We start from the raw sequence: 15,766 nt of genomic DNA on the forward strand, positions 1-15,766 counted from the left end.
AGTGGGCCGTCTCATTAGGGGGAGAGTAATTTGGGAGTATGTAGCAAGGTGTATGTAGGTTTTTGTGTGAGAGACTGACTTGATTTGTAAACTTTCACTTAAAGCACAATAAAAATTAAAAAAAAAAAAGTTAAGTGAAAAATGCAAGCCACATAATGATATTATCTCCTTTTTATTTTTAAAGTATTTATATGTACGTCTATTTTACAAGGAAAGAGGCTTTGAAGATTATATACTAAAATGTCAACGATTATCACCAGAAAATGGGACTGGGATTTTTATTTAATTTTGGCTATGTTTTAGGAGCTGTCTGTAATGGTCATGTATTACTTATAATTAAGAGAAATAAAAGACTTATAGCCTATCAAAAGCGAAATAATGAAGTAGAAAGCAAAAATAAAAAAAGAAGAATTTCAGGGTGGTGACCACAGGGTATTAAACCTTCTAAACACCGGGCCCTGTGCAATAGGCACTGGTCACGTGAAGCCAGCCTGGACTACGCTCCCATCCCGAAACCTTACACGCTGACCTCAGGTATGTTTCACCAGGTGGTCCTTTATTGCCTGTGGCTCTGGGTTTACAGTTTGGAGCATCTCATTCAGTTACTGTCTCAAACTAACCCTGCTTTGCTTTTAAGCTGTGACAAATTCTTTCCCTGACTTTGCAGACAAATACTTAATAAACTATTTCTCTTTTCCACTTGCTCGCCCCAACTGCCAGTACATGGCCTTTGCTAGTTTTACACTTCTGTTAGACATTAACATTGTTGACTTTATTGCCTGTGGCTTTTTTTCTTGTCTGCACTTTATAATGTGCACCCCACGGAGAAGTTTAGCATAGGGTGTTGCCCATTAACTGGCTTAAGGTTTGGCAAGGGCTTCCTCTCGAAGAGGAGCCTGTGTGCACACACATTTTCCAGTGAACTCATCACACGATTAACGTTATCTCTACAGGAAGTGCTGTTGAAAAATCAGGACTTCACTCAGGTTTTTTTCTTTTAAATACTAAAGTTATTTCACATTAGCTTTATCAGATGATAGCGCAAAGCCAAAGCCTTCAAATTAGCCCGTTTCCTTTCTCTCTCATTGTTTCTTCCCTCCCCTCTCTTTCATTTTCTTCCTTCTTTCTTTCTCTTTCTCTTCTTTCTTTTTTAAATGCTCTAGTCAGCACTAAGATGTAGGGGTGAGGGGTCAAGAATAAGTTCTGAAGATGAGTTTTTACATAGGGTTGAAGGTAACAGAATAGCTTTATGCCATAGGGAATATAGCAAGCACCAAGGCATGGTGGTCATATACACCCTGTATCTGGAGCCAACCTGCCACTTTCAGACTTCTTAACGTCCAGGGATTACTGTCTTCACTGCGAAGAAGAGAAAAATTATAGTGCCTGCTTCATAGGGCTTATGTGAGGGTTTAATGGCCCATTTCTGTAAATACCTCAGCCCAGCACACTGTAGGTACTCAAAAACACTAGATATTTTTGTATAAAACAGGATTATCAGCTAATAGGTTGGTGAGACCTTCCACTTAAAAATTTGTTGACCAGGTGCTATGTGCCCAGCCTGGCGAATGGAACTCATCAGAAGCAAATCTCTTCCTCTGGTTTCATTCCTCCTTTCTGCCCCTGTCGCGAGTAGCAGAAGGACAGGCTCAGATACTAGCTTGTGATTACATTGTGAAAGATCTAAGGATCATACCAAGGATTCTAGGCTTTCTCCTATGTGAAGGTTAAGTACATAGTTTTTTCAACTACACCGGGACACTTTTCAGAGTTAAGGGCGCACTTTTTTTATTAGTAAGTATAAGGAGCACTGGTGGCACAATGGCTAAGCACTGGGCTACTAACTGAAAGGAGGCGGTCAAACTCACCAGCTGCTCTGTGAAAGAAAGAGGTGGCAGTCTGCTTCTGTAAAGATTTCAGCCTTGGAAACCCTATGGGGCAGTTCTACTCCGTCCCATAGGGTTGCTATGAGTCATAATCAACTTGATAGTGGTGGGTATGGTTTGGTATTAATAAGTATGCTGGGACAATAGGTGTAAGCCATGCCTAGGAATTCCTGGGTGGTACAAATGGTTAACGTGCTAGGCTACTAGCAGAACAGTTGGTAGTTCAAGTTTACCCAGAGGCAACTCAGAAGAAAGGCCTAGCAAACTACTTCCCCCAAAAAATCAGCCATTGAAAACCCTACGGAGCACAATTCTACCTGACAGACATTGGGTCGCCAGGAGTCAGAAATGACTCAATGGCAACTGGTTTTAAACCATGACTGTGCCAGATAAACCAGGTTGTATGGTTACCTTATCAGTAGGGTTGGGATCAACCCCTTAGCCTAGTTGAGTAGATGCTCTTTTCTCCCTGGAGATTTCCAGTCCAGGAAAGTAAGGACTCTTTATTTTGTTGACTGGGAGCCTCCCCCAGCAAATCTCCCATCCGACTCTGCATAGTCAGCGACTACAGCTACAGAGTATATTGGTCCTACTTGTGGAATACATGAGAGAAGGTGAGATGCGGCTCTGGCCCTGAGGAACTTACCATTTGGCTGGTGAGACTCGACATAGATGTAAAAACAAAACAAACAGAGAAAAACAACAATGAGAGAACAACAGGAAACACAATATAACCATATGTGAGCCTTCCTGGCACAGCACTTCCGGCATGTTCACAGGCACAGGAGAGCACCGAGTGTCCAGGGAAAGTGAAACATTTAATTAGAATAACATATGGGTGATTAGGAAACTAGAATTTGGTTGTATTTCTTTGTTTTGAGATGTATTGCTAAATATAAAGGAAATTCTACAGTAGGAATATTATCTTGTATAGGTATACCTCAAAGATATTGCAGGTTGAGTTCCAGACCACTGCAATAAAGCAAACGTCACAATAAAGTGAGTCACAGGAAGTTTTTGGTTTCCCAGGGCATGTGAAAGTTATGTTTAGCTTATACTGTAGTCTATTAAGTGTGCAATAGCATTGTCTAAAAAATATATATACATACCTTAATTAAAAAAACTTTTTTCCTAAAAAATGCTGATCATCATTTGAGCCTTTTGTGAGTTGTAATCCTTTTGCTGGTGGAGGGTCTTGCCTTGATGTTGATGGCTGCTGGCTCTCATCAGGGTGGTGTTTGCTGAAGGCTGAGGCGGCTGTGGCAATTTCTTAAAATCAGACAATGAAGTTTGCGGTATCAATGAACTCTGCCTTTCAGGAAAGATTTCGCTATAGCATGCAAGGCTATATGATAGCGTTTTACCCACAGTAGAGCTTCTTCCAAAATTGAAGTCAATCCTCTCAAACCATGCCACTGCTTTATCAACTAAACTTATGTAATATTCTAAATTCTTTTTTGTCATTTCAACCATGTTCACAGCATCTTTACCAGGAGTAGATTCCATCTCAAGGAACCACTTTCTTTGCTCATCCATAAGAATGAAGTCCTCATCCGTTAAAGTTTTATCATGAGATTGCAGCAATTCTTCCTCGCATCTTCAGGCTCCACTTCTCTTGCTATTTCCACCACATCTCCAGTTACTTCCCCCACTGAAGTCTTGAACCCCTCAAAGACATCCGTGGAGGTTGGAATCAATTTCTTCCAAATTCCTGTTAAAGTTGATATTTTGACCTCCTCCCAAGAATTATCATTGTTCTTAACTGCATCTAGCATGGTGAATCCTTTCCAGAAGGTTTTCAATTTACTTTGGCAGCTCTAGCCTTCCGAAACTTATTTCTTAAATAATAAGATTCGAAAGTCGAAATCACTTCTTGATCCAGGGGCTACAGCATGGATGTTGTGTTAGCAGGCATGCGAACAACATTATTCTCTTTGTACATCTCTACCAGAGCTCTTGGGTAACCAGGCACATTATCAGTGAGCAGTAATATTTTGAAAGAAATCTTTTTTTCTGAGCAGTAGGTTTCAACAGCGGGCTGAAAATGTTTAGTAACCATGTTGTAAACAGATGTGCTGTCATGCAGGCCCTGTTGTTCTGTTTATAGAGCACAGGCAGAGTAGACTCAGCATAATTCTTAAAAGCCCTAGGATTTTTGGAATGGTGAGTGAGCACCGGCTTCCACTTAAAGTCATCAGCTAACAGGCCCTAACAAGACAGTGAGCCCTGTCTTTTGAAGCTTTGAAGCCAAGCATTGACTTCTCCTCTCTAGCGACGAAAGTTCTAGGTGGTTTCTTCTTCCAGTGTCAGGACGATTTATCTACATCAGAAGTCTGTGGTTTCGCGAACTCTCTCAGCTAGGCCTTCAGGGTACCTTGCTGCAGCGTCTACAGCAGCGCGTGCTGCTTCACCTCGTACTTTTATGTTATGGAAATGGCTTCTTTCCTTAAACCTTATGAGCCAAACTCCCCTAGCTTCAAATTTTTCTTCTGCAGCTTCCTCACCTCTCTCAGCCTTCATAGAATTGAAGAGAGTTAGGGTCTTGCTCTGGATTAGGCTTTGGCTTAAGGGAATGTTGTGGCTGGTTTGATCGTTTGATCTATCTATCGACGATAATAATGACTTCTTATCATTCACAGTGTGTTTGCTGGAGTAGCACTTTTAATTTCCTTCAAGAACTTTTCCTTTGTATTCACAACTTGGCTAACTGTTTGGCTCAAGAGGCTTAGCTTTTGGCCTATCTCAGCTTTCAACGTGCCTTTCTCACTAAGCTTAATCATTTCTAGGTTTTGCTTTAAAGTGAGAGACGTGTGGCTCTTCCTTTCACTTGAACACTTAGAGGTCATTGTAGGGTTATTAATTAGCCTAATTTCAATATTGTCCTGTCTTAGGGAATAGGGAGGCTGGAGAAGGGGGAGAGAAAGGGGGGAACGGCTGGTCAGTGGAGCAGTCAGAACACATGCAACGTTGATCGGTTAAGTTCACCGTCTTACATGAGGGTGGTTTGTGGCGCCCCCAAACAATTACGATAGTAACATCGAAGATAAAATAATAATAAAAAAAAGTTTGAAATATTGTGAGAATTACCAAAATGTGACACCGAGACATGAAGTGAGCACGTGCTGTTGGAAAATTGGCATCAATAGGCTTGCTTGATGCAGGGTTGCCACAAACCTTCGATGTGTGAAAAAAAAAATGCAGTATCTGTGAAATGCAATAAAGCCAAGTGCAATAAAACACGGTATGCCTGTATGGTGTATATCTCTGCCGGGTAACTTTGATTTATTCTTTTGTTAGCAGCTTTCTTTCTATTGGAGATCTCTTCTCACTAGCAAACCTCACGCAGTGAATCTGGACTTGTTTATGCTTTGGCCCCGGACACAAGTTCCATAAGCCATTTGGGGGGACCTTTTTTTAGATGTAATTCAGAATGAATTTTTAAATGTTAGATTGTGGCCTCAGTGTGCTGTGTAATTCATTTGAAAAAAATGTGCTTTATATTGAAATAGTGATCTTATTGCATTTCCAGTCAGGCAGACCCTGAAAACATTATTGTTGAATCCAATAAAAAAGAACTTTCAAAAAATGTTCTCTATCAAAAGCATGGTGAAAGGATCATTTATCTTCAAATAAGGTCTCATGGTGAATTATGTAAGTGATGACAAAACATTTACTAAGAAATTGATACTCACTAGGCCTTTTTTTTTTTTTTTTTTGGAAACCCTGGTGCTGTAGTGGTTAAGTGCTATGGCTGCTAACCAAAAGGCTGGCAGATCGAATCCGCCAGATGCTCCTTGGAAACTCTGTGGGGCAGTTCTACTCTGTCCTATAGGGTCGCTGTGAGTCAGAGTCAACTCGATGCCAGTGGGTTTTTGGTTTCGGCCATTTTTTTTTTTTTTTAATTGTACTTTAGGTAAAAGTTTACAGCTCAAGTTAGTTTCTCATACAAAAATGTATACATACATTGTTATGTGACCCTAGCTGCTAACCCTGTAATGTGACTGCACATTCCTCCTTTCCACCCGGATTTCCCATGTCCATTCAACCAGCTCCTGTCCTTTTCTGCCTTCCTCTTTCTCCTCTGAACAGGAGTTGCCCATTTAAGTCTCGTGTATCCACTTGAACTAAGAAGCACACTCTTTACAAGTATCATTTTATATCTTGTAGTCCAGTCTATTCTTTGTGTGAAGAGTTGGCTTTGGGAATGGTTTTAGTTCTGGGTTAACAGAGAGTTTGGGGGCCATGACTTCTTTGGTTCCTCCAGTCTCAGTCAGACCATTAAGTTGGTCTTTTTACATGAATTTGAGTTCTACACCCCACTTTTCTCCTCCTCCATCAGAGACTCTGTTGTGTCCCTGTCAGGGCAGTCATCGGTGGTAGCTGGGCACCATCTAGTTCTTCTGGTCTCGGGTTGATGGAGTCTCTGGTTTAGTGGCCACATTTGTCTCTTGGGCTAATATTTTCCTTGTGTCTTTGGTATCCTTCATTGTCCTTTGCTCCAGGTGGGTTGGGATCAATTGATGCATCTTAGATGGCTGCTCACTAGTTTTAAGACCCCAGAGGCCACTCACCAAAGAGGGATGCAGAACATTTTCTTAATACAATTTGTTATGCTGATTGACCTAGACGTCCCCTGAAACCATGGTCCCCAGGCACCTGCCACACTGTCCCTCGAAGTGTTTGGTTGTGTTCAGGAAACTTCTTAGTTTTTGGTTTAGTCCAGTGGTGCTGACCTCCCCTGTATTGTGTGTTGTCCTTCCCTTTACCTAAGATAATTCTTGTCTATTATCTAGTTAGTGAATTCCCTTCTCCCTCCCTACCCACCCTCATAACCATCAGAGAATGTTTTCTTCTATGTTTAAAACTTTTCTTGAGTTCTTATAATAGTGACTTCATATAATATTTGTCCTTTTGTGACTAACTTCACTCAGCATAATGCTTTCCAGATTCCTCCATATTATAAGATGTTTTGAGGATTCATCATTGTTCTTTACTGTTGTGTAGCATTCCGCTGTGTGAATATACCACAATTTGTTTACTCATTCATCGTTGACGGGCACCTAGGTTGTTTCCATCTTTTTGTTATTGTGAACAGTGCTGCAGTGAACATGGGTGTGTATACATCTATTCGTGTGAGGGCTCTTATTTCTCTAGGATATACTCCAAGGAGTGGGATTGCTAGTTCATATGGTACTTCTATTGCTAGCTTTTTAAGGAAGTGCCAAATCAATTTCCAAAGTGGTTGTACCATTTTATACTCTCACCAGCAGCGTATGAGTGTTCCAGTCTCTACACAACCTCTTTAACATTTATTACTTTGTGTTTTTTATATTAATGCTAGCCTTGTTGGGGTGAGATGGTATCTTACTGTAGTTTTGATTTGCATTCTTTAACAGCTAATGATCGTGAGCATGTCCTCATGTATTTGTTAGCCCCCTGAATGTCTTCTTTGGTGAAGTGCTTAGGCAAATTTCTTTAAAATTCCTTTTTTAAAGCTTACTTATGTTCTGCAAAATTTTTACACCGTGGAGGAAAATCACATGATTCTGAGATTCCTCAATTTTCTTATAAAAAATTTGGATTCATCTTGAAGATTTAAAGCCAAATACTTCCCAAGTGGTAAATTGATTTCCAGAGAAAGGGTGAAGAATTAGATGACATTTTGAAAACAGTTATAAACAAAAGACAAAAATCTATCTTAAATGTGACCCAAAGCTGTTTCAGACTTCCTAGCCTCTTACTTTCCTCCCTCCATTCATTCATTTGTCGTGCTTCTAAATTTATGACAATGTTGGAGGTAAAAAAAAAAAAAAAAATTAAAAATCTAATGTCTTTAGGGTTCTTTTGCTCCTGGAAGTTTACTATCTGGGAGTATGTAAGACACACAAAATTAAAACTAATAGTATTAGTTTTAGCAAGATACATAAAATTAAAACTAACAACAATGAAGGAGCAACATTAAGAATAAAGGTAAGAAAATGCTCAAACCAAAAAACCCAAACCCACTGCTGTCAAGTCAATTCCAACTCAATTCCAACTCATGAGGCCCTATAGGACAGAGTAGAACTGCCCCATAGAGTTTCCAGGGAGTAGCTGGCAGATTCGAACTGCTGTCCTCTTGGTTAGCAGTTGTAGCACTTAACCACTACGCCACCAGGGTTTCCAAGAAAATGCTCAGCCCCTAGGGTATTCGTGGAGAGGCACATAAATGTTGACTGCAGTGGCCAGAGATGGTCTTGTGGAAAAAAGAGAGGTTTGAACTTGACAGATGGGCAGCACGTAAAAAATGGAGATAGTGCTCGTGGAAGGGGTGGAGGAGAACAAGTTCTGGGGACTCAGTAAGTGCTTTACATATTTTAACTCAGTGAAACCAATGGTTTCTTCCATAATACATAGCTTTTTTTTTCACTTCCACTTCAGTGTTTAAAGGACATTATGGAAGGAACACATCAGGGGAATAGGGATTTTCTATAGTGGAAGAACAGATAAAATTCTCTAAGTTTTGAGAGACAATAGAGTACAGTGGTTAAGACCTCAGGTTCTAGAGCCAGACTACCTGAGTTCAAATCCTGGCCCTGTTGTTACCTAGGTGAGTAACCTCATTATTCTATTTCTATAAATAAGGAATTTCGTTAGGGATTGCACTGAATTTACAGATTGTTTTTGGTAGTATTGACATCTTAACTATCTTAAGCCTTCCAATTCACAAACACAGTATGTTTCCATTATCAACAAAACCCCCAAAACCCAAGACCATTGCCATCAAATCAATTCTGACTCACAGTGACCCTATAAGGAAAAGCAGAACAGCCCCATAGGGTTTCCAAGGAGCAGCTGGTGGATTCAAACTGCTGAACTTTTGGTTAGCACCATAATTCCATTTATTTAGAATCTTCTTTAATTTCTTTTAGTAATGTTTTACAGTTTTCTGTGTATAAGTCTTATGTTTTCCTGGTTAAACTTATTCCTAGGTACTTTATTCTTTTAGATGCTATTGTAAACGGTAATTTTTTTTTTAATTTCCTTTTTCACTTTCTCATTGCTAATGTATAGAAACCTGACTTGATTTTTGTGTGGAACTTGTACCTTGCCATTTTGCTGAATTCATTTATTAGTTCTAAGCTTTTTTGTGGATTCTTTGGGGTTTTTTATGTATAGGATCATGTCATTTGTGATAAGGGACACTTTTACTTCCTCCTTCCTGATTTGCATATATATATGTATGTATATATATAAATCTGCTTATATATATATATATATTCCGCCCCTCCCCCCACCTGCAGCCTAATTGCTCTGGTTAGGACTTCCAGAACAATGCTAAATAGCAGGGGTAAGAGTGGGCATCCCTGTTTTGTTCCTGATCTTAATGAGAAAGTTCTGTCTTTCGCCATTAAGCATGATGGTAGTGTGGGTTTTTCCATAAATGCCTCTTCTTATATTGAGGAATTTCCTTTTTATTCCTATTTTCTGGAGTATTTTATCATGAAAGGATGCAGAATTTTGTCAAATGCCTTTTCTGCATCTACTGGAATAAGCATGTGGTTCTTTTTCTTTGTTCTGTTAATGTGGTGTATTATATTGACTTATTTTCTAATGTTAAACCACCCTTGCATTCCTGAGATAAATCCCGTTTGATCATGATATATAATCCTTTTAATATGCTTTTTGATTTGGCTTGCCAGCATATTTTTGAGTATTTTTGTGTCTATATTCATCAGGGATATTGATCTGTAATTTTCTTGAGGTGTCTTTTTCTAGTTTTGCTATCTAGGAATGCTTGACTAACAGAATGAGTTAGGAAGTGTTCCCACCTCTTCTATTTTTTTTTTTTTCTAAGTTTAAGTAGAATTGGAGTCACTTCTATAAATGTTTGCTGGAATTCCCCCAGTGAAGCCATCTTGTCTAGGACTTTTCTTTGCTGGAAGATTTTTTATTACTCTTTTAATCTCTCCACTTGTTGTGGGTCTGTTGAGATCCACTATTTCTCCTCCATTCAGTATAGGGAGTTCTATATGTTTGAAGGAATTTGTCCATTTCCTCTAAGTTATCTAATTCCCTGGCATACAACTGTTCATAATATTCCCTTACAATCCTTTTTGTTTCTGTAGGGTTGGTTGTAAATGTTCCCACTTTTGTTTCTAATTTTATATATTTGTATCTTCTGTCAACATACTGCTTCTGACTTTGAAGATGAAGGAAATGTAAGTGATTATTTTTCCAAAAAGAAATAAAAAATCTTTGCTGTTGTACAGCACCTCGCCCTCCAAGGATTTCAACTCATCACTTGATGATCATGAATTCATTAACCCACCTGCAGCACATCTGTGAAAAATAGGCCTTATTGCCATTTCATAGATGATGGAGGAAGAGCAACACAAACCAAGGAATGTTTTTGTCGTTAGTTGCCATCAAGCCGGCTCTGACTCATAGCAACCTTATGTATAAGAGACTCTCACAACCTTTGGTATGTTTCAGCCCATTGTTGCTGCTATTGTGTCAATCCATCTCATTAGGGGTTTCCCTCATTTTAGCTGACCCTCTACTTTATAAAACATTATGTCCTTTTCTAATGATTGGTCTTTCCTGATGACATGTTCAAAGTAAGTGAGATGAAGTCTTGCTATCCTCGCTTCTAAGACTGATTTGTTCATTCTTCTGGTGGTCCACGTATATTCAATATTCTTCACCAATACCACAAATCGAATACGTCAGTTCTTCTGACTTCATTTTTCATTGTCCAGCTTTTGCATGTGTATGAGGTAATTGAAAAGACCATGGTTTGAGTTGGGGTCTAGAACACCCTAGTCAGTAAAGCATCATCTTTGCTTTTTAGATCTTTAAAGAAGTCTATTAACACAGATTTAACCAATGCGGTAAGTCTTTTGGTTTCTTGACTGCTGCTTCCATGGGCATTGATTATTGATGTAAGGAGAATGAAATCATTTGACAACCTAATTTTTTTCTCTATTTATAGCCTTTAGAAGCTAGAAAAGGCTAGGAAACAGATTATAGAGCCTCCAGAAGGGAATGCAGCCCTGCCCACATCTTGACTATAGCCTAGTAAGACTTGTGTAGAAGGTGGTCTATATGAAAGAAGAATATGGTATCGGATTGGAGGAAGACTCATTAACAACCTGTGATATTCAGATGACAGAACCTTGATTGCTGAAGGTGGATAGGACTTGAAGCATCTACTGGTGAAGATCAAAGACTACAGCCATCAGTATCGATTGCACCTCAACATAAAGAAAACAAAAAAATCTCACAACTGGACCAATAAGCAACACCATGATAAGTGGAGAAAATAATGGAATTGTCAAGCATTTCATTTTACTTGGATCCACAATCAATGCCTATGGAAGGAGCAGTCAAGAAATCAAACGACAAAAAGCTAAGAAGTTTCCTGGACACCTCCAGACACTTTGAGGGATGGAGTAGCTGTGGCCTGGGGACCATAGTTTTGAGAGACACCTAGGTCAACTGGCAATAACAAACTTTATTAAGAAAATGCTCTGCTTCCCACTTTGGTGAGTGACATCTGGGGTCTTAAAAGCTTTCGAGAGCCATCTAAGATGCGTCAATTGGTCCCATCCCACTTGGAGCAAAGGAAAATGAAGAAAACTCAAGACACAAGGAAAATATTAGCCTAAGAGACTAAAGGACCACAGAAACCAGAGACTCCACCAGCCTCAGACCAGAAGAACTGGATGGTGCCCGGCTACCACCAATGACTGCCCTGACAGAGAAGACAACAGAGAGTCTGGTTGGAGTGGGAGGAATGTGTAGAGCAGAACTCTAATTCACATATAAAGACCAGATTTAATGGTCTGACAGAGACTGGATGAACCCCCAAAGCTATGGCCCCCAGATGCTCTGTTAACCCAGAACTGAAACCATTTCCAAATCCCCCTCTTCAGACAGACAATGATTAGACAGGACCATAAAACAAAAAATAATACATGCGAGGAGTGTGCTTCTTAGTTCAATCACATACACGAGACCAAATGGGCAGCTCCTGTCCAGAGGAGGGATGAGAAGGCAGGAAGAGATAGAAACTGGCTGAATAGACAGAGGGAACCTGGGACAAAAAGGAGGAGTGTGCTGTCACATTATGGGGATTGCAACTAATGTTTAAAACAGTATGTGTATAAATTTTTGTATGAGAAATTAACCTGAGCTGTAACTTTCACCTAAAGCACAATTAAAAAAAAAAGTCAACATATTGCATTGGGCAAATCTGCTGCAAACGACCTCTTTAAAGTGTTAAAAACAAAGAGGTCATCTTGAGGACTAAGATACGCCTGATGAGTACTGAGATATGCCTGACCTAAGCCACAGTATTTTCAATTGCCTCATATGCACGTGAAAGCTGGAAAATGAATAAGGGAGACCAAAGAAGAATTAGTGCCTTTGAATTATGGTGCTGGCAAAGAATATTGAATATACGTGGACTGCCAGAATGAACAAATCTGTTTTGGAAAAAGTACAGCCAGAGTGCTCCTTGGAAATGAGGACAGTGAGACTTCGTCTCACGTACTTTGGACATGTTATCAGGAGAGATAAGTCCCTGGAGAAGGACATAATGCTTGGTAAAGCAGAGGGTCGGCAAAAAAGAGGAAGACCTTTGAGGAGATGGGTTGACACAGTTGTTGCTACTGTAGCAACAACTGTGAGGACAGCGCCGGACAGGGCAGTGTTTCATTCTGTTGTACATGGGGTCGCTATGGGTTGGAACCTACTGTATGGCACCTAACAGCAACAACAAAACCATGTTGGATTTCTGACTTAAAGAACTGTAAAATAATAAATTTGTAATGTTTTGTGGTAATTTGCTACAGCAGCAACAAAAAACTAATATATAGCTTAACTTCCTCAGCGAGGAGGAACTAAAGCCAAACGTGCTGATTATATAAATGATCAATATAAGCAAGCAAAAAAAAAAAAAAAAATAGCACTCTGACTCCTTGGTACAAAGAAAGATGGCAAAGGAAACATGTAAGAGGAATGTTTTATCTTTTCTACTAGAGGACTAGAAAAGAAAGGAGATTAATAAAAAGAACATACTGATCTAAAGGATGAAGTAAGAGTTTTAAAAATGCTTCTTGAAATGGCCTCCTAGGAGAAGCTTTGGAATCCTCGCCCCTAGAAATCTTTAAGACACAGAGTGATCTCTCTATTTCATCTACCCTGGATGACTTACATATTTACTTGCCTGATGACAAGGGTCTAGATTAAACAGACTCTCATAACCACTTTTGCCAAATCTTCTACACAAGCTTATATCTATTTAATTCAGGCCAGAAATATTTATTGCCTATCTACTCCACATAAATCACCCTTCTATGAATGACAATCTTTACTATAAGAAGTTCACGGTGTAATAGCGAATCAAGCTAAAAAAAAATCAAGCTAGACAGAGAAAAGAGATGGATAAACAATACCTTAATTAAAACCCAGGAAACCCTGGTGACGTAGTGGCTAAGTGCTATCTACGGCTGCTAACCAAAAGGTCAGCAGTTCAAATCCACCAGGCACTCCTTGGAAACTCTATGGGGCAGTTCTACTCTGTCCTATAGGGTCGCTATGAGTCGGAATCGACTCAATGGCAGTGGGTTTTGGTTGATTAAAACCCAAACATAACCAGTTATGAAACTGATTAAAATAAAAATATATAATTAAATAATATAATTAAAATATAAAAATAGACAAATTTTTAAAACTCAGTGTATTCTCTTTTATCTTAAAACAAGCTAACAATCTCATTGGTCACCAATGGAAGTAGCACCAACTTATAACAGTGTGAGTTTATCCTGTCTTTCCAAAAATACTGTATGTAAGGGCAAAGAAAAAAAAAAATTCTTTATTGTAAAATTTCAGCTAAAAAATGCAGAAGGAATGATAGAATTAGAATATCACCATTTTAACACCCCTCTCTAAAATAAGGATGACCATCAATAGATGCTAAAACCACTGGGTAAAACTTTGATGGGAAATTTTGTAATGGAGGGATCAGGCTGAACCACCTAAACACACCTAACGACCTTAGCATCAACCAGTCACTGTGTACCTCTTTTTGTGAGTTGTTGGAAAATACAAAGCACCACTTAGGAACTACTATCTCCCTATAAAAGTTGGATCTAAACCTAATACAGCCTCCAGATCTATCTCTTCACAGGAACTACAAGGATAGAGCGGCCATTTCAACAAGACAGAGGGAAGCAACCAGTTAAATACAGAATGTAGACAAGCCGGAACAGTTCTGACTCCTGGTGGCCCCGTGGGTTGCAGAGCAGAACTGTGCCCTATAGGGTTTTCACGGCTGTGACCCTTCGAAAGAAGATCACCAACCTTTCTTCTGAGGTGCCTCTGGTTAGATTTGAACAGCCAACCTTTCAGTTAGTAGCCAAGCGCTTAACTGTTTTACTACCCAAGAAAACTGTGGAAAATCTACAGATAAATAACCCAATCTCTCTAACTGATCAATGTCATTTTAAAAAAGAGAAGGAAGAGGGGATTGTTATAGGATAAAAGAGACTCAATAGACATAATAATTAAATGTAACATGCAGACCTTGTTTGGATCCTGGTTCAAACAAACTGACTCTAAAAAGACATTTTTAAGATCACCAGAGAAATTTAAATATGGACTACTATAAAATGATATTGTAAAATTATTGTCAGAATATGATAAAGGCATGGTGGTGTTAAAAATTTTCATACCTGTTAGAGATGCACACCAAAGCATTTGTAGATAAAAAATGTAATAACCATTTTAAAAAAATTATGCTATTAAAAACTTCCAGGAAAAACAGCCTGTGAAAAAGGGTCATTCAAGCTGCGTGAATGAGACATGATAATTCATTATAATATTCTCTCTCCATACATGTTTGAAATTTTCCACAGTAAAAAATTCAAAGGAAGAAAGCAAAATAGATAAATAAAAGGGAATCTAGGCCATCTGACTGATCGACCTGCATCGTGGAACTAGTGAAAGGTTGCTACATCTGCGCCACAAATTTTCTCTATTTTTCTGCACATATTTTGTCACAAGCAATTTGACTTCTACTATTTCACATAGAAAAATCTACAATTGACCAAAATATGACTCTACATAACCAAAAAATTATCATAAATATTACTTCTGATGCTTAGTACAAAAGGGGGGGGGCAGTAGATCTTTTTCTATTTGTGTGGGGTAAACACAGAGTTCCCAGTAAATATAGTGGGAAACTTTTACAAAATTTTGAATTCTTTGTGGTTTATATGATCAAGGTTAGATTCAGTTTTGTCAAAAGTGCCTAATTCTCTAATAGTGACTTGGTAACAAACTGTAACAGGTTTGCTTTAAAGTCATTGTAATTATGTAAAATCTAGTCTAGACATTTAACTAATGTTACTCTCTTGCCTGATTTTAAAACACAATAGAGACCTCTCTACTGAGGAAGGAAGGGCTACAAGACAAAAGAGATTCACTTCTACATTCCCTGCATATAGGTATAAACGTCAGATTAGGTATAACACAGCTCAAATTACAGGATTAGTTAAACTTTTGAAGTTCATGGAAACACTCTTCAGCAATAATCCTAGAGATGGAGCAAATATAAATCTCGGTGTCATGGATTAAATTGTGTCCCCTCAAAATATCTGTCAACTTAGCTGGGCCACTAGTCCTAGCATCGTGTGATTGTCCACCATTTTATGTGATTTCTCTACGTGTTGTAAATCCTAATGCTATGATGAAATGATATGGATTAGTAGCAATTATTTTGATGAGATATACAAGATTAGATAGTGTCTTAAGCCAATCTCTCTGAGATATAAAAGACAGAAGTGAGCAGAGGAACAGGGGTACCTCATACCACCAAGAAAGCAGCGTTGCGA

General features: G+C 38.9%; 1 protein-coding gene across 18 annotated transcripts in view; it reads right to left on the reverse strand.

The window, feature by feature from the left end:
• ABI3BP (ABI family member 3 binding protein) overlaps positions 1-15,766 on the reverse strand; it is a 301,406-nt gene that overhangs the window by 191,884 nt on the left and 93,756 nt on the right. The gene's annotated exons all lie outside the window — the stretch shown is intronic.

Source organism: Elephas maximus, chromosome 18 (assembly GCF_024166365.1).
Source record: "Elephas maximus indicus isolate mEleMax1 chromosome 18, mEleMax1 primary haplotype, whole genome shotgun sequence".
In the NCBI taxonomy this organism is placed as follows: domain Eukaryota; kingdom Metazoa; phylum Chordata; class Mammalia; order Proboscidea; family Elephantidae; genus Elephas; species Elephas maximus.